Source organism: Lepisosteus oculatus, unplaced genomic scaffold (genome assembly GCF_040954835.1).
Source record: "Lepisosteus oculatus isolate fLepOcu1 unplaced genomic scaffold, fLepOcu1.hap2 HAP2_SCAFFOLD_39, whole genome shotgun sequence".
Taxonomy (NCBI): Eukaryota; Metazoa; Chordata; class Actinopteri; order Semionotiformes; family Lepisosteidae; genus Lepisosteus; species Lepisosteus oculatus.
This window is the reverse complement of record NW_027167923.1, coordinates 271,666-295,935: the sequence shown is the minus strand read 5'-3', so window position 1 is coordinate 295,935 and position 24,270 is coordinate 271,666. Positions and strand designations below refer to the sequence as shown.

General features: G+C 48.8%; 6 non-coding genes across 6 annotated transcripts; all 6 read left to right on the top strand.

Moving 5' to 3' along the window:
* Nucleotides 1-2,233: 2,233 nt before the first annotated feature.
* Nucleotides 2,234-2,306, top strand: trnak-cuu (transfer RNA lysine (anticodon CUU)). Its single transcript has one exon. It is a non-coding gene; the product is annotated as a tRNA-Lys (tRNA).
* A 4,021-nt stretch (nt 2,307-6,327) lies between these two features.
* Nucleotides 6,328-6,400, top strand: trnak-cuu (transfer RNA lysine (anticodon CUU)). Its single transcript has one exon. It is a non-coding gene; the product is annotated as a tRNA-Lys (tRNA).
* Nucleotides 6,401-10,446: 4,046 nt separating this feature from the next.
* On the top strand, nt 10,447-10,519 carry trnak-cuu (transfer RNA lysine (anticodon CUU)). The gene has a single exon. It is a non-coding gene; the product is annotated as a tRNA-Lys (tRNA).
* A 7,261-nt stretch (nt 10,520-17,780) lies between these two features.
* trnar-ccu (transfer RNA arginine (anticodon CCU)) lies at nt 17,781-17,852 on the top strand. The gene has a single exon. It is a non-coding gene; the product is annotated as a tRNA-Arg (tRNA).
* Nucleotides 17,853-18,673: 821 nt separating this feature from the next.
* Nucleotides 18,674-18,746, top strand: trnak-cuu (transfer RNA lysine (anticodon CUU)). The gene has a single exon. It is a non-coding gene; the product is annotated as a tRNA-Lys (tRNA).
* Nucleotides 18,747-22,792: 4,046 nt separating this feature from the next.
* Nucleotides 22,793-22,865, top strand: trnak-cuu (transfer RNA lysine (anticodon CUU)). The gene has a single exon. It is a non-coding gene; the product is annotated as a tRNA-Lys (tRNA).
* The last annotated feature ends 1,405 nt before the right edge of the window (nt 22,866-24,270 follow it).

The following is a 24,270-nucleotide window of genomic DNA, read 5'->3' as shown; positions in this document are numbered from 1 at the left end:
TTACCGCCGCCGCCTCGCCCTCCGTGTTAAATGATCGCAAGCCGGCGGCGGCGGCGCTCCCTGTAGTCGTGGCCGAGCGGTTAAGGCGATGGGCTAGAAAGCCATTGGGGTCTCCCCGCGTCGGCTCGAATCCTGCCCACTACGGCGCCCTTCTCCTGTCGCTTCGGCCTGCCCAGAAAAAGGCGGAGTGCCGTTTCTCTCTTCCTGCTTCTTGTACAAACGCTAAATCGCTTGGACCTGCTGCCTTGGAAGTAATGTCTTCAACATCCACCAGTGACATTTCACAGCTGGAAGCACACAGCCACGCTTTTGGCATTGGCATGTCTTTTGCGCCCTACTTCCAGCCTTTGAAGACCTAATTATTCAAACTGAAAGAACCGGCTGAATGAGTGTTTGCAGTGCACCAGGAGGAGCAGGGACCATAGCATTGGAGGGGTGAGGATGGCGCAGATGGAAACGTTTTCATGCGCTCCTCTGGGAGGAATGAAAAGAAAAGACGAAACCGGAAACAGTAGTAGCCGCAAGAGGAAGTGTCTTCAAGCGCCAAGCAAGCGCTCCTCGTTAGTATAGTGGTGCGTATCCCCGCCTGTCACGTGGGAGACCAGGGATGGATTGCTTGACGGCGAGCCAGGTTGCTTTTCTCCCATCAGATTCCAACCGCTAATGCTAACGCAGTGTGTGGGAGCTTACATGCTTTTCCTTTCCCGTCTTTTTCGGACGACTATTCCAAAGGGGTAACCTGAAGGAATAGGGGCCTGAAGACACAAGGCATTCTTAAACCAGCACTGGGCTGCACGGCCTTCTGTTGTGATCAGGTTATATTCGAGTCAAAAAGCCAGAGCATCCGCTTCCATCCTATGGAGCACGAGCTAAATCGGAAGAGGCAGGGGATACACCTACGCCTATCGGCGCACGTTCCCTGCGTCAGGCTGCTTCACCCATTTGCACCCGACTGGAGACGGCACTGAGCAAGCTTTTTGTCAGGAGTGGGATTCGAACCCACGCCTCCAGGGGAGACTGCGACCTGAACGCAGCGCCTTAGACCGCTCGGCCATCCTGACGCGGGCCCCCTGTCCCGGGGCGGTCTGATGAGCCACCGCGATCCCACTACGCTCCTCGAGTATCGCACTGTTATTAATACTACAGTGTGACTCCAGCATTAAAATGTTTGGAAAATGTGTCGGCTTTTATAATCCAGTGTAGAGCAGCATGTGATGATTTGTGCTACAACACCAAGCGCTCAAAGTGACGTCTGCGTTTGTCGTTGAAACTTTCAACTCTTTCATCACTTATGTAGGAAATAAAAAGAGCAGTTGTGCGCCACACGCAGAAAGGCCGTCAGCAGAGTGGCGCAGCGGAAGCGTGCTGGGCCCATAACCCAGAGGTCGATGGATCGAAACCATCCTCTGCTACGTGTGTCCTATGCACGATTCATAAGCATGCCATTGGGTTAGCAAAGTGCCTTCAAATAGTCTGCATCTCCCTTTCTTTAAATTCTGTCCTGAGTTTCTCTCTCGTGTGTGTTTGTGCAAGCTTGACACTTGCGGGACTCTTTAATCTTCACCAATACGGAGATGACCAAATGTGTCTTCGGTTGTTCTGAGGTCTTTGATAGTTTCTTTGAAAGCTTCAACTGAACCTCGAAATCGAAGCAGTTATGTTTATATTGATTTCTCGCGTTAATCATTACGAACCAGGAACAGCCAGCACACTCGGTCGCATTAGTAATTATGTCACGTCTCTACTTAGCAGAGCATTCAAAGGCCCACTGGAAGTAGTAAAGCACTAAAACACTGCAAAACTGAACTCGGGAAAATCATACTGGGAGCTCTGAGCGATGTCTGCATCCAAGCCATCCAATACGGACTCTGAAACCTTGGAATATCAACACTATGATGCGCTACCTTTTACCTGGAGCAAAACGATGGAATTAGAAGAATGCTTACCGCAGGATACAACTGTGCCGCTGTTATTTGGAGCACGGTTTTCACTTGCATGAAAACTACAGCAGAACGTAGAAGGATGATCACTGAGGAGTCCACGCGGGCATGCTGAGGAGATTGTAGGTCGTACATTTCAATGATTACTGACATTTGCGCTGCTGGAGGTACAGTAATCAACAAAGAACAGGGTGTGCTACTCTCGAATCCGGTCAGCACATGATGAAAAGCCAGGAAGTATACCTTGTCAAATTGCCGTCAACAGGGACAAGTTAACCACCAGCTCCACCGGCGCCCGGCTAGCTCAGTCGGTAGAGCATGAGACTCTTAATCTCAGGGTCGTGGGTTCGAGCCCCACGTTGGGCGGTGCCCGTCTCCTTATTAACAAAGTTTCCCGCTCATCCTTGAACCTCTTACACCTCGATGGTACCGAGCACTGCGTTTTAATGCACAGGTGTGATCAAACCGAGATGAAAAGGGCGTATCTAGCTCCTTGCCCGAGAGATAAATCAAGGGTTCCGCAGATAATCCCTTGGCTCCGGTCACCCGGACGCAGATAGGAGCTGCAGCCATCATAACTTGTATGAAAACTAAGAAGAGCTCCTGTCTATTTACAGTTTCATTTACTCTAGCGTTTCCTTAAACATTGCGTGTACGAAGGCTAAGAAATTGGAGAGCTATTCTAATACAATAACTATTAGGAATCTTTTGGGCATAACAGTTTCACTGTGATTTTGCAGGTAACACGTACGTTGGGAAAACATTTTGAACGCGATCAATAACCGCACTGGAAAAATGTGGGAAAGAAAGGGCGAAAAGCGACTCTTCAACATGTGGAAATATCTTCCTGAGCGGAGCCCTCTTCTCGAAGCTCAACACTCTGCAAGAGTCACTTCTCCCAACTTGCGCCCGCAGGTTTCCGTAGTGTGCCTGCAAAGAGCCATCCGCTTGAGACAGGTGCACCTCCCGATTTCATTGAACTAAGCTAGATGCACAATTTCTAATGCAGCCTTCATCACAATAGACAGTTCATTTCTCGAAAGCTTGTCGTAAAAAAAGGAAACAAAGAACGAAAACGTATAGCTGACAATCTTCTGAAGATGCAGATTCATCTTTGGGGAAATGGACATTTTATGTATGCAGATGCTTTTCAAGCGCTGGTTTTAGAACGTCGCTGTGCTTCCAGCATCCTTTTCAGCCTTCTAAACTGGCTACCGAGGTGCCGATCACATTGTAAAGCGGTTGAGAGGCCGGAGCTGCTCAAACCGCTCTTGCCGTTTCCCATCAATCAAAAGCACTATGTTGTTTCTTTGTATGGAAAGCTTTTCAAGTCTGGCATCGACACGCACCTTTCCTGAAACGTCCAAAAGGTGAATGCTTCGCAAAGAAATCCAGTCTACCTTCAGGGGGCATGATGTTGAAATCGGAATGAGCCCTGGGTGGGCTTGAAGCAGCAGCTGTTCAGTTAACAGCTGCACAGAAACGCACCCCGCTTGCTTTGTATCATTCGCAAGTTTCTGGTTAAAGAGTAAAAAAGGCTGGAATTCTTCTGCCAGCCGGCAGGATTTCTTCTGCACTCACCCAGAAAAGCCAAGAATTGTATTTCATCTTTCGCAAGCTGTATTTTCCAGGAGGAGAATGAATACTTGCATTAAACTGAATCAAGCCGACAGAGACGCACAGCCGTTGTTTTTCTCCATGGGAAGTTTTTCGTTAAGGAAAAACACCGTTGTCATTTTCTTGCCAGCCGGCGGTATTTCTTGTGCAGCGATGAGCCAGATTTGTATTTCGTATTTCGCAAGTTGTGTGAATTTCTTGAAGTTGAAAGTGAATTCGCTCCAGAAAAGAAATGTCCAGTCGCATGAAAGCCGTGGCTGTTTGTTAAACCGCAGGACCTGAGCTTGCGTTCTGTTTCTCATGGCGTTCGCAAAGGCGATTCCTGCCTTTAAAACTGCTGTGACTGCGACTGAAAGTGGTGTGTGGCGCAGCTTCTAAAGTCTTGTTGACGCTCCTCGATGTTGCTTTCTCTCTGCCTAAGGAAGTTCGATTGTCGCGTCGGAACGGGGAGACCTAATCCTTCCAGCTTTAAGCCACCCTTCAGTCTTCTGAAGGGTGTCCGAGTGGTAGCATGTCATTTGGCTTTTTTTTGGGGGGAAGCGGAGAGCGACATTGAAAAAGGTTACCGCCGCCGCCTCGCCCTCCGTGTTAAATGATCGCAAGCCGGCGGCGGCGGCGCTCCCTGTAGTCGTGGCCGAGCGGTTAAGGCGATGGGCTAGAAAGCCATTGGGGTCTCCCCGCGTCGGCTCGAATCCTGCCCACTACGGCGCCCTTCTCCTGTCGCTTCGGCCTGCCCAGAAAAAGGCGGAGTGCCGTTTCTCTCTTCCTGCTTCTTGTACAAACGCTAAATCGCTTGGACCTGCTGCCTTGGAAGTAATGTCTTCAACATCCACCAGTGACATTTCACAGCTGGAAGCACACAGCCACGCTTTTGGCATTGGCATGTCTTTTGCGCCCTACTTCCAGCCTTTGAAGACCTAATTATTCAAACTGAAAGAACCGGCTGAATGAGTGTTTGCAGTGCACCAGGAGGAGCAGGGACCATAGCATTGGAGGGGTGAGGATGGCGCAGATGGAAACGTTTTCATGCGCTCCTCTGGGAGGAATGAAAAGAAAAGACGAAACCGGAAACAGTAGTAGCCGCAAGAGGAAGTGTCTTCAAGCGCCAAGCAAGCGCTCCTCGTTAGTATAGTGGTGCGTATCCCCGCCTGTCACGTGGGAGACCAGGGATGGATTGCTTGACGGCGAGCCAGGTTGCTTTTCTCCCATCAGATTCCAACCGCTAATGCTAACGCAGTGTGTGGGAGCTTACATGCTTTTCCTTTCCCGTCTTTTTCGGACGACTATTCCAAAGGGGTAACCTGAAGGAATAGGGGCCTGAAGACACGAGGCATTCTTAAACCAGCACTGGGCTGCACGGCCTTCTGTTGTGATCAGGTTATATTCGAGTCAAAAAGCCAGAGCATCCGCTTCCATCCTATGGAGCACGAGCTAAATCGGAAGAGGCGCACGTTCCCTGCGTCAGGCTGCTTCACCCATTTGCACCCGACTGGAGACGGCACTGAGCAAGCTTTTTGTCAGGAGTGGGATTCGAACCCACGCCTCCAGGGGAGACTGCGACCTGAACGCAGCGCCTTAGACCGCTCGGCCATCCTGACGCGGGCCCCCTGTCCCGGGGCGGTCTGATGAGCCACCGCGATCCCACTACGCTCCTCGAGTATCGCACTGTTATTAATACTACAGTGTGACTCCAGCATTAAAATGTTTGGAAAATGTGTCGGCTTTTATAATCCAGTGTAGAGCAGCATGTGATGATTTGTGCTACAACACCAAGCGCTCAAAGTGACGTCTGCGTTTGTCGTTGAAACTTTCAACTCTTTCATCACTTATGTAGGAAATAAAAAGAGCAGTTGTGCGCCACACGCAGAGAGGCCGTCAGCAGAGTGGCGCAGCGGAAGCGTGCTGGGCCCATAACCCAGAGGTCGATGGATCGAAACCATCCTCTGCTACGTGTGTCCTATGCACGATTCATAAGCATGCCATTGGGTTAGCAAAGTGCCTTCAAATAGTCTGCATCTCCCTTTCTTTAAATTCTGTCCTGAGTTTCTCTCTCGTGTGTGTTTGTGCAAGCTTGACACTTGCGGGACTCTTTAATCTTCACCAATACGGAGATGACCAAATGTGTCTTCGGTTGTTCTGAGGTCTTTGATAGTTTCTTTGAAAGCTTCAACTGAACCTCGAAATCGAAGCAGTTATGTTTATATTGATTTCTCGCGTTAATCATTACGAACCAGGAACAGCCAGCACACTCGGTCGCATTAGTAATTATGTCACGTCTCTACTTAGCAGAGCATTCAAAGGCCCACTGGAAGTAGTAAAGCACTAAAACACTGCAAAACTGAACTCGGGAAAATCATACTGGGAGCTCTGAGCGATGTCTGCATCCAAGCCATCCAATACGGACTCTGAAACCTTGGAATATCAACACTATGATGCGCTACCTTTTACCTGGAGCAAAACGATGGAATTAGAAGAATGCTTACCGCAGGATACAACTGTGCCGCTGTTATTTGGAGCACGGTTTTCACTTGCATGAAAACTACAGCAGAACGTAGAAGGATGATCACTGAGGAGTCCACGCGGGCATGCTGAGGAGATTGTAGGTCGTACATTTCAATGATTACTGACATTTGCGCTGCTGGAGGTACAGTAATCAACAAAGAACAGGGTGTGCTACTCTCGAATCCGGTCAGCACATGATGAAAAGCCAGGAAGTATACCTTGTCAAATTGCCGTCAACAGGGACAAGTTAACCACCAGCTCCCCCGGCGCCCGGCTAGCTCAGTCGGTAGAGCATGAGACTCTTAATCTCAGGGTCGTGGGTTCGAGCCCCACGTTGGGCGGTGCCCGTCTCCTTATTAACAAAGTTTCCCGCTCATCCTTGAACCTCTTACACCTCGATGGTACCGAGCACTGCGTTTTAATGCACAGGTGTGATCAAACCGAGATGAAAAGGGCGTATCTAGCTCCTTGCCCGAGAGATAAATCAAGGGTTCCGCAGATAATCCCTTGGCTCCGGTCACCCGGACGCAGATAGGAGCTGCAGCCATCATAACTTGTATGAAAACTAAGAAGAGCTCCTGTCTATTTACAGTTTCATTTACTCTAGCGTTTCCTTAAACATTGCGTGTACGAAGGCTAAGAAATTGGAGAGCTATTCTAATACAATAACTATTAGGAATCTTTTCGGCATAACAGTTTCACTGTGATTTTGCAGGTAACACGTACGTTGGGAAAACATTTTGAACGCGATCAATAACCGCACTGGAAAAATGTGGGAAAGAAAGGGCGAAAAGCGACTCTTCAACATGTGGAAATATCTTCCTGAGCGGAGCCCTCTTCTCGAAGCTCAACACTCTGCAAGAGTCACTTCTCCCAACTTGCGCCCGCAGGTTTCCGTAGTGTGCCTGCAAAGAGCCATCCGCTTGAGACAGGTGCACCTCCCGATTTCATTGAACTAAGCTAGATGCACAATTTCTAATGCAGCCTTCATCACAATAGACAGTTCATTTCTCGAAAGCTTGTCGTAAAAAAAGGAAACAAAGAACGAAAACGTATAGCTGACAATCTTCTGAAGATGCAGATTCATCTTTGGGGAAATGGACATTTTATGTATGCAGATGCTTTTCAAGCGCTGGTTTTAGAACGTCGCTGTGCTTCCAGCATCCTTTTCAGCCTTCTAAACTGGCTACCGAGGTGCCGATCACATTGTAAAGCGGTTGAGAGGCCGGAGCTGCTCAAACCGCTCTTGCCGTTTCCCATCAATCAAAAGCACTATGTTGTTTCTTTGTATGGAAAGCTTTTCAAGTCTGGCATCGACACGCACCTTTCCTGAAACGTCCAAAAGGTGAATGCTTCGCAAAGAAATCCAGTCTACCTTCAGGGGGCATGATGTTGAAATCGGAATGAGCCCTGGGTGGGCTTGAAGCAGCAGCTGTTCAGTTAACAGCTGCACAGAAACGCACCCCGCTTGCTTTGTATCATTCGCAAGTTTCTGGTTAAAGAGTAAAAAAGGCTGGAATTCTTCTGCCAGCCGGCAGGATTTCTTCTGCACTCACCCAGAAAAGCCAAGAATTGTATTTCATCTTTCGCAAGCTGTATTTTCCAGGAGGAGAATGAATACTTGCATTAAACTGAATCAAGCCGACAGAGACGCACAGCCGTTGTTTTTCTCCATGGGAAGTTTTTCGTTAAGGAAAAACACCGTTGTCATTTTCTTGCCAGCCGGCGGTATTTCTTGTGCAGCGATGAGCCAGATTTGTATTTCGTATTTCGCAAGTTGTGTGAATTTCTTGAAGTTGAAAGTGAATTCGCTCCAGAAAAGAAATGTCCAGTCGCATGAAAGCCGTGGCTGTTTGTTAAACCGCAGGACCTGAGCTTGCGTTCTGTTTCTCATGGCGTTCGCAAAGGCGATTCCTGCCTTTAAAACTGCTGTGACTGCGACTGAAAGTGGCGTGTGGCGCAGCTTCTAAAGTCTTGTTGACGCTCCTCGATGTTGCTTTCTCTCTGCCTAAGGAAGTTCGATTGTCGCGTCGGAACGGGGAGACCTAATCCTTCCAGCTTTAAGCCACCCTTCAGTCTTCTGAAGGGTGTCCGAGTGCTAGCATGTCATTTGGCTTTTTTTTGGGGGGAAGCGGAGAGCGACATTGAAAAAGGTTACCGCCGCCGCCTCGCCCTCCGTGTTAAATGATCGCAAGCCGGCGGCGGCGGCGCTCCCTGTAGTCGTGGCCGAGCGGTTAAGGCGATGGGCTAGAAAGCCATTGGGGTCTCCCCGCGTCGGCTCGAATCCTGCCCACTACGGCGCCCTTCTCCTGTCGCTTCGGCCTGCCCAGAAAAAGGCGGAGTGCCGTTTCTCTCTTCCTGCTTCTTGTACAAACGCTAAATCGCTTGGACCTGCTGCCTTGGAAGTAATGTCTTCAACATCCACCAGTGACATTTCACAGCTGGAAGCACACAGCCACGCTTTTGGCATTGGCATGTCTTTTGCGCCCTACTTCCAGCCTTTGAAGACCTAATTATTCAAACTGAAAGAACCGGCTGAATGAGTGTTTGCAGTGCACCAGGAGGAGCAGGGACCATAGCATTGGAGGGGTGAGGATGGCGCAGATGGAAACGTTTTCATGCGCTCCTCTGGGAGGAATGAAAAGAAAAGACGAAACCGGAAACAGTAGTAGCCGCAAGAGGAAGTGTCTTCAAGCGCCAAGCAAGCGCTCCTCGTTAGTATAGTGGTGCGTATCCCCGCCTGTCACGTGGGAGACCAGGGATGGATTGCTTGACGGCGAGCCAGGTTGCTTTTCTCCCATCAGATTCCAACCGCTAATGCTAACGCAGTGTGTGGGAGCTTACATGCTTTTCCTTTCCCGTCTTTTTCGGACGACTATTCCAAAGGGGTAACCTGAAGGAATAGGGGCCTGAAGACACGAGGCATTCTTAAACCAGCACTGGGCTGCACGGCCTTCTGTTGTGATCAGGTTATATTCGAGTCAAAAAGCCAGAGCATCCGCTTCCATCCTATGGAGCACGAGCTAAATCGGAAGAGGCAGGGGATACACCTACGCCTATCGGCGCACGTTCCCTGCGTCAGGCTGCTTCACCCATTTGCACCCGACTGGAGACGGCACTGAGCAAGCTTTTTGTCAGGAGTGGGATTCGAACCCACGCCTCCAGGGGAGACTGCGACCTGAACGCAGCGCCTTAGACCGCTCGGCCATCCTGACGCGGGCCCCCTGTCCCGGGGCGGTCTGATGAGCCACCGCGATCCCACTACGCTCCTCGAGTATCGCACTGTTATTAATACTACAGTGTGACTCCAGCATTAAAATGTTTGGAAAATGTGTCGGCTTTTATAATCCAGTGTAGAGCAGCATGTGATGATTTGTGCTACAACACCAAGCGCTCAAAGTGACGTCTGCGTTTGTCGTTGAAACTTTCAACTCTTTCATCACTTATGTAGGAAATAAAAAGAGCAGTTGTGCGCCACACACAGAGAGGCCGTCAGCAGAGTGGCGCAGCGGAAGCGTGCTGGGCCCATAACCCAGAGGTCGATGGATCGAAACCATCCTCTGCTACGTGTGTCCTATGCACGATTCATAAACATGCCATTGGGTTAGCAAAGTGCCTTCAAATAGTCTGCATCTCCCTTTCTTTAAATTCTGTCCTGAGTTTCTCTCTCGTGTGTGTTTGTGCAAGCTTGACACTTGCGGGACTCTTTAATCTTCACCAATACGGAGATGACCAAATGTGTCTTTGGTTGTTCTGAGGTCTTTGATAGTTTCTTTGAAAGCTTCAACTGAACCTCGAAATCGAAGCAGTTATGTCTATATTGATTTCTCGCGTTAATCATTACGAACCAGGAACAGCCAGCACACTCGGTCGCATTAGTAATTATGTCACGTCTCTACTTAGCAGAGCATTCAAAGGCCCACTGGAAGTAGTAAAGCACTAAAACACTGCAAAACTGAACTCGGGAAAATCATACTGGGAGCTCTGAGCGATGTCTGCATCCAAGCCATCCAATACGGACTCTGAAACCTTGGAATATCAACACTATGATGCGCTACCTTTTACCTGGAGCAAAACGATGGAATTAGAAGAATGCTTACCGCAGGATACAACTGTGCCGCTGTTATTTGGAGCACGGTTTTCACTTGCATGAAAACTACAGCAGAACGTAGAAGGATGATCACTGAGGAGTCCACGCGGGCATGCTGAGGAGATTGTAGGTCGTACATTTCAATGATTACTGACATTTGCGCTGCTGGAGGTACAGTAATCAACAAAGAACAGGGTGTGCTACTCTCGAATCCGGTCAGCACATGATGAAAAGCCAGGAAGTATACCTTGTCAAATTGCCGTCAACAGGGACAAGTTAACCACCAGCTCCACCGGCGCCCGGCTAGCTCAGTCGGTAGAGCATGAGACTCTTAATCTCAGGGTCGTGGGTTCGAGCCCCACGTTGGGCGGTGCCCGTCTCCTTATTAACAAAGTTTCCCGCTCATCCTTGAACCTCTTACACCTCGATGGTACCGAGCACTGCGTTTTAATGCACAGGTGTGATCAAACCGAGATGAAAAGGGCGTATCTAGCTCCTTGCCCGAGAGATAAATCAAAGGTTCCGCAGATAATCCCTTGGCTCCGGTCCCCCGGACGCAGATAGGAGCTGCAGCCATCATAACTTGTATGAAAACTAAGAAGAGCTCCTGTCTATTTACAGTTTCATTTACTCTAGCGTTTCCTTAAACATTGCGTGTACGAAGGCTAAGAAATTGGAGAGCTATTCTAATACAATAACTATTAGGAATCTTTTCGGCATAACAGTTTCACTGTGATTTTGCAGGTAACACGTACGTTGGGAAAACATTTTGAACGCGATCAATAACCGCACTGGAAAAATGTGGGAAAGAAAGGGCGAAAAGCGACTCTTCAACATGTGGAAATATCTTCCTGAGCGGAGCCCTCTTCTCGAAGCTCAACACTCTGCAAGAGTCACTTCTCCCAACTTGCGCCCGCAGGTTTCCGTAGTGTGCCTGCAAAGAGCCATCCGCTTGAGACAGGTGCACCTCCCGATTTCATTGAACTAAGCTAGATGCACAATTTCTAATGCAGCCTTCATCACAATAGACAGTTCATTTCTCGAAAGCTTGTCGTAAAAAAAGGAAACAAAGAACGAAAACGTATAGCTGACAATCTTCTGAAGATGCAGATTCATCTTTGGGGAAATGGACATTTTATGTATGCAGATGCTTTTCAAGCGCTGGTTTTAGAACGTCGCTGTGCTTCCAGCATCCTTTTCAGCCTTCTAAACTGGCTACCGAGGTGCCGATCACATTGTAAAGCGGTTGAGAGGCCGGAGCTGCTCAAACCGCTCTTGCCGTTTCCCATCAATCAAAAGCACTATGTTGTTTCTTTGTATGGAAAGCTTTTCAAGTCTGGCATCGACACGCACCTTTCCTGAAACGTCCAAAAGGTGAATGCTTCGCAAAGAAATCCAGTCTACCTTCAGGGGGCATGATGTTGAAATCGGAATGAGCCCTGGGTGGGCTTGAAGCAGCAGCTGTTCAGTTAACAGCTGCACAGAAACGCACCCCGCTTGCTTTGTATCATTCGCAAGTTTCTGGTTAAAGAGTAAAAAAGGCTGGAATTCTTCTGCCAGCCGGCAGGATTTCTTCTGCACTCACCCAGAAAAGCCAAGAATTGTATTTCATCTTTCGCAAGCTGTATTTTCCAGGAGGAGAATGAATACTTGCGTTAAACTGAATCAAACCGACAGAGACGCACAGCCGTTGTTTTTCTCCATGGGAAGTTTTTCGTTAAGGAAAAACACCGTTGTCATTTTCTTGCCAGCCGGCGGTATTTCTTGTGCAGCGATGAGCCAGATTTGTATTTCGTATTTCGCAAGTTGTGTGAATTTCTTGAAGTTGAAAGTGAATTCGCTCCAGAAAAGAAATGTCGCTTGAAAGCCGTGGCTGTTTGTTAAACCGCAGGACCTGAGCTTGCGTTCTGTTTCTCATGGCGTTCGCAAAGGCGATTCCTGCCTTTAAAACTGCTGTGTCTGCGACTGAAAGTGGCGTGTGGCGCAGCTTCTAAAGTCTTGTTGACGCTCCTCGATGTTGCTTTCTCTCTGCCTAAGGAAGTTCGATTGTCGCGTCGGAACGGGGAGACCTAATCCTTCCAGCTTTAAGCCACCCTTCAGTCTTCTGAAGGGTGTCCGAGTGCTAGCATGTCATTTGGCTTTTTTTTGGGGGAAGCGGAGAGCGACATTGAAAAAGGTTACCGCCGCCGCCTCGCCCTCCGTGTTAAATGATTGCAAGCCGGCAGCAGCGGCGCTCCCTGTAGTCGTGTCCGAGCGGTTAAGGCGATGGGCTAGAAAGCCATTGGGGTCTCCCCGCGTCGGCTCGAATCCTGCCCACTACGGCGCCCTTCTCCTGTCGCTTCGGCCTGCCCAGAAAAAGGCAGAGTGCCGTTTCTCTCTTCCTGCTTCTTGTACAAAAGCTAAATCGCTTGGACCTGCTGCCTTGGAAGTAATGTCTTCAACATCCACCAGTGACATTTCACAGCTGGAAGCACACAGCCACGCTTTTGGCATTGGCATGTCTTGCGCCCTACTTCCAGCCTTTGAAGACCTAATTATTCAAACTGAAAGAACCGGCTGAATGAGTGTTTGCAGTGCACCAGGAGGAGCAGGGACCATAGCATTGGAGGGGTGAGGATGGCGCAGATGGAAACGTTTTCATGCGCTCCTCTGGGAGGAATGAAAAGAAAAGACGAAACCGGAAACAGTAGTAGCCGCAAGAGGAAGTGTCTTCAAGCGCCAAGCAAGCGCTCCTCGTTAGTATAGTGGTGCGTATCCCCGCCTGTCACGTGGGAGACCAGGGATGGATTGCTTGACGGCGAGCCAGGTTGCTTTTCTCCCATCAGATTCCAACCGCTAATACTAACGCAGTGTGTGGGAGCTTACATGCTTTTCCTTTCCCGTCTTTTTCGGACGACTATTCCAAAGGGGTAACCTGAAGGAATAGGGGCCTGAAGACACGAGGCATTCTTAAACCAGCACTGGGCTGCACGGCCATCTGTTGTGATCAGGTTATATTCGAGTCAAAAAGCCAGAGCATCCGCTTCCATCCTATGGAGCACGAGCTAAATCGGAAGAGGCAGGGGATACACCTACGCCTATCGGCGCACGTTCCCTGCGTCAGGCTGCTTCACCCATTTGCACCTGACTGGAGACGGCACTGAGCAAGCTTTTTGTCAGGAGTGGGATTCAAACCCACGCCTCCAGGGGAGACTGCGACCTGAACGCAGCGCCTTAGACCGCTCGGCCATCCTGACGTGGGCCCCCTGTCCCGGGGCGGTCTGATGAGCCACCGCGATCCCACTGCGCTCCTCGAGTATCGCACTGTTATTAATACTACAGTGTGACTCCAGCATTAAAATGTTTGGAAAATGTGTCGGCTTTTATAATCCAGTGTAGAGCAGCATGTGATGATTTGTGCTACAACACCAAGCGCTCAAAGTGACGTCTGCGTTTGTCGTTGAAACTTTCAACTCTTTCATCACTTATGTAGGAAATAAAAAGAGCAGTTGTGCGCCACACGCAGAGAGGCCGTCAGCAGAGTGGCGCAGCGGAAGCGTGCTGGGCCCATAACCCAGAGGTCGATGGATCGAAACCATCCTCTGCTACATGTGTCCTATGCACGATTCCTAAGCATGCCATTGGGTAAGCAAAGTGCCTTCAAATAGTCTGCATCTCCCTTTCTTTAAATTCTGTCCTGAGTTTCTCTCTCGTGTGTGTTTGTGCAAGCTTGACACTTGCGGGACTCTTTAATCTTCACCAATACGGAGATGACCAAATGTGTCTTCGGTTGTTCTGAGGTCGTTGATAGTTTCTTTGAAAGCTTCAACTGAACCTGGAAATCGAAGCAGTTATGTCTATATTGATTTCTCGCGTTAATCATTACTAACCAGGAACAGCCAGCACACTCGGTCGCATTAGTAATTATGTCACGTCTCTACTTAGCAGAGCATTCAAAGGCCCACTGGAAGTAGTAAAGCACTAAAACACTGCAAAACTGAACTCGGGAAAATCATACTGGGAGCTCTGAGCGATGTCTGCATCCAAGCCATCCAATACGGACTCTGAAACCTTGGAATATCAACACTATGATGCGCTACCTTTTACCTGGAGCAAAACGATGGAATTAGAAGAATGCTTACCGCAGGATACAACTGTGCCGCTGTTATTTGGAGCACGGTTTTCACTTGCATGAAAACTACAGCAGAACGTAGAAGGATGATCACTGAGGAGTCCACGCGGGCATGCTGAGGAGATTGTAGGTCGTACATTTCAATGATTACTGACATTTGCGCTGCTGGAGGTACAGTAATCAACAAAGAACAGGGTGTGCTACTCTCGAATCCGGTCAGCACATGATGAAAAGCCAGGAAGTATACCTTGTCAAATTGCCGTCAACAGGGACAAGTTAACCACCATCTCCACCGGCGCCCGCCTAGCTCAGTCGGTAGAGCATGAGACTCTTAATCTCAGGGTCGTGGGTTCGAGCCCCACGTTGGGCGGTGCCCGTCTCTTTATTAACAAAGTTTCCCGCTCATCCATGAACCTCTTACACCTCGATGGTACCGAGCACTGCGTTTTAATGCACAGGTGTGATCAAACCGAGATGAAAAGGGCGTATCTAGCTCCTTGCCCGAGAGATAAATCAAAGGTTCCGCAGATAATCCCTTGGCTCCGGTCACCCGGACGCAGATAGGAGCTGCAGCCATCATAACTTGTATGAAAACTAAGAAGAGCTCCTGTCTATTTACAGTTTCATTTACTCTAGCGTTTCCTTAAACATTGCGTGTACGAAGGCTAAGAAATTGGAGAGCTATTCTAATACAATAACTATTAGGAATCTTTTCGGCATAACAGTTTCACTGTGATTTTGCAGGTAACACGTACGTTGGGAAAACATTTTGAACGCGATCAATAACCGCACTGGAAAAATGTGGGAAAGAAAGGGCGAAAAGCGACTCTTCAACATGTGGAAATATCTTCCTGAGCGGAGCCCTCTTCTCGAAGCTCAACACTCTGCAAGAGTCACTTCTCCCAACTTGCGCCCGCAGGTTTCCGTAGTGTGCCTGCAAAGAGCCATCCGCTTGAGACAGGTGCACCTCCCGATTTCATTGAACTAAGCTAGATGCACAATTTCTAATGCAGCCTTCATCACAATAGACAGTTCATTTCTCGAAAGCTTGTCGTAAAAAAAGGAAACAAAGAACGAAAACGTATAGCTGACAATCTTCTGAAGATGCAGATTCATCTTTGGGGAAATGGACATTTTATGTATGCAGATGCTTTTCAAGCGCTGGTTTTAGAACGTCGCTGTGCTTCCAGCATCCTTTTCAGCCTTCTAAACTGGCTACCGAGGTGCCGATCACATTGTAAAGCGGTTGAGAGGCCGGAGCTGCTCAAACCGCTCTTGCCGTTTCCCATCAATCAAAAGCACTATGTTGTTTCTTTGTATGGAAAGCTTTTCAAGTCTGGCATCGACACGCACCTTTCCTGAAACGTCCAAAAGGTGAATGCTTCGCAAAGAAATCCAGTCTACCTTCAGGGGGCATGATGTTGAAATCGGAATGAGCCCTGGGTGGGCTTGAAGCAGCAGCTGTTCAGTTAACAGCTGCACAGAAACGCACCCCGCTTGCTTTGTATCATTCGCAAGTTTCTGGTTAAAGAGTAAAAAAGGCTGGAATTCTTCTGCCAGCCGGCAGGATTTCTTCTGCACTCACCCAGAAAAGCCAAGAATTGTATTTCATCTTTCGCAAGCTGTATTTTCCAGGAGGAGAATGAATACTTGCATTAAACTGAATCAAGCCGACAGAGACGCACAGCCGTTGTTTTTCTCCATGGGAAGTTTTTCGTTAAGGAAAAACACCGTTGTCATTTTCTTGCCAGCCGGCGGTATTTCTTGTGCAGCGATGAGCCAGATTTGTATTTCGTATTTCGCAAGTTGTGTGAATTTCTTGAAGTTGAAAGTGAATTCGCTCCAGAAAAGAAATGTCCAGTCGCATGAAAGCCGTGGCTGTTTGTTAAACCGCAGGACCTGAGCTTGCGTTCTGTTTCTCATGGCGTTCGCAAAGGTGATTCCTGCCTTTAAAACTGCTGTGTCTGCGACTGAAAGTGGCGTGTGGCGCAGCTTCTAAAGTCTTGTTGACGCTCCTCGATGTTGCTTTCTCTCTGCCTAAGGAAGTTCGATTGTCGCGTCGGAACGGGGAGACCTAATCCTTCCAGCTTTAAGCCACCCTTCAGTCTTCTGAAGGGTGTCCGAGTGCTAGCATGTCATTTGGCTTTTTTTGGGGGGAAGCGGAGAGCGACATTGAAAAAGGTTACCGCCGCCGCCTCGCCCTCCGTGTTAAATGATTGCAAGCCGGCGGCGGCGGCGCTCCCTGTAGTCGTGGCCGAGCGGTTAAGGCGATGGGCTAGAAAGCCATTGGGGTCTCCCCGCGTCGGCTCGAATCCTGCTCACTACGGCGCCCTTCTCCTGTCGCTTCGGCCTGCCCAGAAAAAGGCAGAGTGCCGTTTCTCTCTTCCTGCTGCTTGTACAAACGCTAAATCGCTTGGACCTGCTGCCTTGGAAGTAATGTCTTCAACATCCACCAGTGACATTTCACAGCTGGAAGCACACAGCCACGCTTTTGGCATTGGCATGTCTTGCGCCCTACTTCCAGCCTTTGAAGACCTAATGATTCAAACTGAAAGAACCGGCTGAATGAGTGTTTGCAGTGCACCAGGAGGAGCAGGGACCATAGCATTGGAGGGGTGAGGATGGCGCAGATGGAAACGTTTTCATGCGCTCCTCTGGGAGGAATGAAAAGAAAAGACGAAACCGGAAACAGTAGTAGCCGCAAGACGAAGTGTCTTCAAGCGCCAAGCAAGCGCTCCTCGTTAGTATAGTGGTGCGTATCCCCGCCTGTCACGTGGGAGACCAGGGATGGATTGCTTGACGGCGAGCCAGGTTGCTTTTCTCCCATCAGATTCCAACCGCTAATGCTAACGCAGTGTGTGGGAGCTTACATGCTTTTCCTTTCCCGTCTTTTTCGGACGACTATTCCAAAGGGGTAACCTGAAGGAATAGGGGCCTGAAGACACGAGGCATTCTTAAACCAGCACTTGGCTGCACGGCCATGTGTTGTGATCAGGTTATATTCGAGTCAAAAAGCCAGAGCATCCGCTTCCATCCTATGGAGCACGAGCTAAATCGGAAGAGGCAGGGGATACACCTACGCCTATCGGCGCACGTTCCCTGCGTCAGGCTGCTTCACCCATTTGCACCCGACTGGAGACGGCACTGAGCAAGCTTTTTGTCAGGAGTGGGATTCGAACCCACGCCTCCAGGGGAGACTGCGACCTGAACGCAGCGCCTTAGACCGCTCGGCCATCCTGACGTGGGCCCCCTGTCCCGGGGCGGTCTGATGAGCCACCGCGATCCCACTACGCTCCTCGAGTATCGCACTGTTATTAATACCACAGTGTGACTCCAGCATTAAAATGTTTGGAAAATGTGTCGGCTTTTATAATCCAGTGTAGAGCAGCATGTGATGATTTGTGCTACAACACCAAGCGCTCAAAGTGACGTCTGCGTTTGTCGTTGAAACTTTCAACTCTTTCATCACTTATGTAGGAAATAAAAAGAGCAGTTGTGCGCCACACGCAGAGAGGCCGTCAGCAGAGTGGCGCAGCGGAAGCGTGCTGGGCCCCTAACCCAGAGGTCGATGGATCGAAACCATCCTCTGCTACATGTGTCCTATGCACGATTCCTAAGCATGCCATTGGGTTAGCAAAGTGCCTTCAAATAGTCTGCGTCTCCCTTTCTTTAAATTCTGTCCTGAGTTTCTCTCTCGTGTGTGTTTGTGCAAGCTTGACACTTGCGGGACTCTTTAATCTTCACCAATACGGAGATGACCAAATGTGTCTTCGGTTGTTCTGAGGTCTTTGATAGTTTCTTTGAAAGCTTCAACTGAACCTCGAAATCGAAGCAGTTATGTTTATATTGATTTCTCGCGTTAATCATTACGAACCAGGAACAGCCAGCACACTCGGTCGCATTAGTAATTATGTCACGTCTCTACTTAGCAGAGCATTCAAAGGCCCACTGGAAGTAGTAAAGCACTAAAACACTGCAAAACTGAACTCGGGAAAATCATACTGGGAGCTCTGAGCGATGTCTGCATCCAAGCCATCCAATACGGACTCTGAAACCTTGGAATATCAACACTATGATGCGCTACCTTTTACCTGGAGCAAAACGATGGAATTAGAAGAATGCTTACCGCAGGATACAACTGTGCCGCTGTTATTTGGAGCACGGTTTTCACTTGCATGAAAACTACAGCAGAACGTAGAAGGATGATCACTGAGGAGTCCACGCGGGCATGCTGAGGAGATTGTAGGTCGTACATTTCAATGATTACTGACATTTGCGCTGCTGGAGGTACAGTAATCAACAAAGAACAGGGTGTGCTACTCTCGAATCCGGTCAGCACATGATGAAAAGCCAGGAAGTATACCTTGTCAAATTGCCGTCAACAGGGACAAGTTAACCACCAGCTCCACCGGCGCCCGGCTAGCTCAGTCGGTAGAGCATGAGACTCTTAATCTCAGGGTCGTGGGTTCGAGCCCCACGTTGGGCGGTGCCCGTCTCCCTATTAACAAAGTTTCCCACTCATCCTTGAACCTCTTACACCTCGATGGTACCGAGCACTGCGTTTTAATGCACAGGTGTGATCAAACCGAGATGAAAAGGGCGTATCTAGCTCCTTGCCCGAGAGATAAATCAAAGGTTCCGCAGATAATCCCTTGGCTCCGGTCACCCGGACGCAGATAGGAGCTGCAGCCATCATAACTTGTATGAAAACTAAGAAGAGCTCCTGTCTATTTACAGTTTCATTTACTCTAGCGTTTCCTTAAACATTGCGTGTACGAAGGCTAAGAAATTGGAGAGCTATTCTAATACAATAACTATTAGGAATCTTTTCGGCATAACAGTTTCACTGTGATTTTGCAGGTAACACGTACGTTGGGAAAACATTTTGAACGCGATCAATAACCGCACTGGAAAAATGTGGGAAAGAAAGGGCGAAAAGCGACTCTTCAACATGTGGAAATATCTTCCTGAGCGGAGCCCTCTTCTCGAAGCTCAACACTCTGCAAGAGTCACTTCTCCCAACTTGCGCCCGCAGGTTTCCGTAGTGTGCCTGCAAAGAGCCATCCGCTTGAGACAGGTGCACCTCCCGATTTCATTGAACTAAGCTAGATGCACAATTTCTAATGCAGCCTTCATCACAATAGACAGTTCATTTCTCGAAAGCTTGTCGTAAAAAAAGGAAACAAAGAACGAAAACGTATAGCTGACAATCTTCTGAAGATGCAGATTCATCTTTGGGGAAATGGACATTTTATGTATGCAGATGCTTTTCAAGCGCTGGTTTTAGAACGTCGCTGTGCTTCCAGCATCCTTTTCAGCCTTCTAAACTGGCTACCGAGGTGCCGATCACATTGTAAAGCGGTTGAGAGGCCGGAGCTGCTCAAACCGCTCTTGCCGTTTCCCATCAATCAAAAGCACTATGTTGTTTCTTTGTATGGAAAGCTTTTCAAGTCTGGCATCGACACGCACCTTTCCTGAAACGTCCAAAAGGTGAATGCTTCGCAAAGAAATCCAGTCTACCTTCAGGGGGCATGATGTTGAAATCGGAATGAGCCCTGGGTGGGCTTGAAGCAGCAGCTGTTCAGTTAACAGCTGCACAGAAACGGACCCCGCTTGCTTTGTATCATTCGCAAGTTTCTGGTTAAAGAGTAAAAAAGGCTGGAATTCTTCTGCCAGCCGGCAGGATTTCTTCTGCACTCACCCAGAAAAGCCAAGAATTGTATTTCATCTTTCGCAAGCTGTATTTTCCAGGAGGAGAATGAATACTTGCATTAAACTGAATCAAGCCGACAGAGACGCACAGCCGTTGTTTTTCTCCATGGGAAGTTTTTCGTTAAGGAAAAACACCGTTGTCATTTTCTTGCCAGCCGGCGGTATTTCTTGTGCAGCGATGAGCCAGATTTGTATTTCGTATTTCGCAAGTTGTGTGAATTTCTTGAAGTTGAAAGTGAATTCGCTCCAGAAAAGAAATGTCCAGTCGCATGAAAGCCGTGGCTGTTTGTTAAACCGCAGGACCTGAGCTTGCGTTCTGTTTCTCATGGCGTTCGCAAAGGCGATTCCTGCCTTTAAAACTGCTGTGACTGCGACTGAAAGTGGCGTGTGGCGCAGCTTCTAAAGTCTTGTTGACGCTCCTCGATGTTGCTTTCTCTCTGCCTAAGGAAGTTCGATTGTCGCGTCGGAACGGGGAGACCTAATCCTTCCAGCTTTAAGCCACCCTTCAGTCTTCTGAAGGGTGTCCGAGTGCTAGCATGTCATTTGGCTTTTTTTTGGGGGGAAACGGAGAGCGACATTGAAAAAGGTTACCGCCGCTGCCTCGCCCTCCGTGTTAAATGATCGCAAGCCGGCGGCGGCGGCGCTCCCTGTAGTCGTGGCCGAGCGGTTAAGGCGATGGGCTAGAAAGCCATTGGGGTCTCCCCGCGTCGGCTCGAATCCTGCCCACTACGGCGCCCTTCTCCTGTCGCTTCGGCCTGCCCAGAAAAAGGCGGAGTGCCGTTTCTCTCTTCCTGCTTCTTGTACAAACGCTAAATCGCTTGGACCTGCTGCCTTGGAAGTAATGTCTTCAACATCCACCAGTGACATTTCACAGCTGGAAGCACACAGCCACGCTTTTGGCATTGGCATGTCTTTTGCGCCCTACTTCCAGCCTTTGAAGACCTAATTATTCAAACTGAAAGAACCGGCTGAATGAGTGTTTGCAGTGCACCAGGAGGAGCAGGGACCATAGCATTGGAGGGGTGAGGATGGCGCAGATGGAAACGTTTTCATGCGCTCCTCTGGGAGGAATGAAAAGAAAAGACGAAACCGGAAACAGTAGTAGCCGCAAGAGGAAGTGTCTTCAAGCGCCAAGCAAGCGCTCCTCGTTAGTATAGTGGTGCGTATCCCCGCCTGTCACGTGGGAGACCAGGGATGGATTGCTTGACGGCGAGCCAGGTTGCTTTTCTCCCATCAGATTCCAACCGCTAATGCTAACGCAGTGTGTGGGAGCTTACATGCTTTTCCTTTCCCGTCTTTTTCGGACGACTATTCCAAAGGGGTAACCTGAAGGTATAGGGGCCTGAAGACACGAGGCATTCTTAAACCAGCACTGGGCTGCACGGCCTTCTGTTGTGATCAGGTTATATTCGAGTCAAAAAGCCAGAGCATCCGCTTCCATCCTATGGAGCACGAGCTAAATCGGAAGAGGCAGGGGATACACCTACGCCTATCGGCGCACGTTCCCTGCGTCAGGCTGCTTCACCCATTTGCACCCGACTGGAGACGGCACTGAGCAAGCTTTTTGTCAGGAGTGGGATTCGAACCCACGCCTCCAGGGGAGACTGCGACCTGAACGCAGCGCCTTAGACCGCTCGGCCATCCTGACGCGGGCCCCCTGTCCCGGGGCGGTCTGATGAGCCACCGCGATCCCACTACGCTCCTCGAGTATCGCACTGTTATTAATACTACAGTGTGACTCCAGCATTAAAATGTTTGGAAAATGTGTCGGCTTTTATAATCCAGTGTAGAGCAGCATGTGATGATTTGTGCTACAACACCAAGCGCTCAAAGTGACGTCTGCGTTTGTCGTTGAAACTTTCAACTCTTTCATCACTTATGTAGGAAATAAAAAGAGCAGTTGTGCGCCACACGCAGAGAGGCTGTCAGCAGAGTGGCGCAGCGGAAGCGTGCTGGGCCCATAACCCAGAGGTCGATGGATCGAAACCATCCTCTGCTACGTGTGTCCTATGCACGATTCATAAGCATGCCATTGGGTTAGCAAAGTGCCTTCAAATAGTCTGCATCTCCCTTTCTTTAAATTCTGTCCTGAGTTTCTCTCTCGTGTGTGTTTGTGCAAGCTTGACACTTGCGGGACTCTTTAATCTTCACCAATACGGAGATGACCAAATGTGTCTTCGGTTGTTCTGAGGTCTTTGATAGTTTCTTTGAAAGCTTCAACTGAACCTCGAAATCGAAGCAGTTATGTTTATATTGATTTCTCGCGTTAATCATTACGAACCAGGAACAGCCAGCACACTCGGTCGCATTAGTAATTATGTCACGTCTCTACTTAGCAGAGCATTCAAAGGCCCACTGGAAGTAGTAAAGCACTAAAACACTGCAAAACTGAACTCGGGAAAATCATACTGGGAGCTCTGAGCGATGTCTGCATCCAAGCCATCCAATACGGACTCTGAAACCTTGGAATATCAACACTATGATGCGCTACCTTTTACCTGGAGCAAAACGATGGAATTAGAAGAATGCTTACCGCAGGATACAACTGTGCCGCTGTTATTTGGAGCACGGTTTTCACTTGCATGAAAACTACAGCAGAACGTAGAAGGATGATCACTGAGGAGTCCACGCGGGCATGCTGAGGAGATTGTAGGTCGTACATTTCAATGATTACTGACATTTGCGCTGCTGGAGGTACAGTAATCAACAAAGAACAGGGTGTGCTACTCTCGAATCCGGTCAGCACATGATGAAAAGCCAGGAAGTATACCTTGTCAAATTGCCGTCAACAGGGACAAGTTAACCACCAGCTCCACCGGCGCCCGGCTAGCTCAGTCGGTAGAGCATGAGACTCTTAATCTCAGGGTCGTGGGTTCGAGCCCCACGTTGGGCGGTGCCCGTCTCCTTATTAACAAAGTTTCCCGCTCATCCTTGAACCTCTTACACCTCGATGGTACCGAGCACTGCGTTTTAATGCACAGGTGTGATCAAACCGAGATGAAAAGGGCGTATCTAGCTCCTTGCCCGAGAGATAAATCAGAGGTTCCGCAGATAATCCCTTGGCTCCGGTCACCCGGACGCAGATAGGAGCTGCAGCCATCATAACTTGTATGAAAACTAAGAAGAGCTCCTGTCTATTTACAGTTTCATTTACTCTAGCGTTTCCTTAAACATTGCGTGTACGAAGGCTAAGAAATTGGAGAGCTATTCTAATACAATAACTATTAGGAATCTTTTGGGCATAACAGTTTCACTGTGATTTTGCAGGTAACACGTACGTTGGGAAAACATTTTGAACGCGATCAATAACCGCACTGGAAAAATGTGGGAAAGAAAGGGCGAAAAGCGACTCTTCAACATGTGGAAATATCTTCCTGAGCGGAGCCCTCTTCTCGAAGCTCAACACTCTGCAAGAGTCACTTCTCCCAACTTGCGCCCGCAGGTTTCCGTAGTGTGCCTGCAAAGAGCCATCCGCTTGAGACAGGTGCACCTCCCGATTTCATTGAACTAAGCTAGATGCACAATTTCTAATGCAGCCTTCATCACAATAGACAGTTCATTTCTCGAAAGCTTGTCGTAAAAAAAGGAAACAAAGAACGAAAACGTATAGCTGACAATCTTCTGAAGATGCAGATTCATCTTTGGGGAAATGGACATTTTATGTATGCAGATGCTTTTCAAGCGCTGGTTTTAGAACGTCGCTGTGCTTCCAGCATCCTTTTCAGCCTTCTAAACTGGCTACCGAGGTGCCGATCACATTGTAAAGCGGTTGAGAGGCCGGAGCTGCTCAAACCGCTCTTGCCGTTTCCCATCAATCAAAAGCACTATGTTGTTTCTTTGTATGGAAAGCTTTTCAAGTCTGGCATCGACACGCACCTTTCCTGAAACGTCCAAAAGGTGAATGCTTCGCAAAGAAATCCAGTCTACCTTCAGGGGGCATGATGTTGAAATCGGAATGAGCCCTGGGTGGGCTTGAAGCAGCAGCTGTTCAGTTAACAGCTGCACAGAAACGCACCCCGCTTGCTTTGTATCATTCGCAAGTTTGTGGTTAAAGAGTAAAAAAGGCTGGAATTCTTCTGCCAGCCGGCAGGATTTCTTCTGCACTCACCCAGAAAAGCCAAGAATTGTATTTCATCTTTCGCAAGCTGTATTTTCCAGGAGGAGAATGAATACTTGCATTAAACTGAATCAAGCCGACAGAGTCGCACAGCCGTTGTTTTTCTCCATGGGAAGTTTTTCGTTAAGGAAAAACACCGTTGTCATTTTCTTGCCAGCCGGCGGTATTTCTTGTGCAGCGA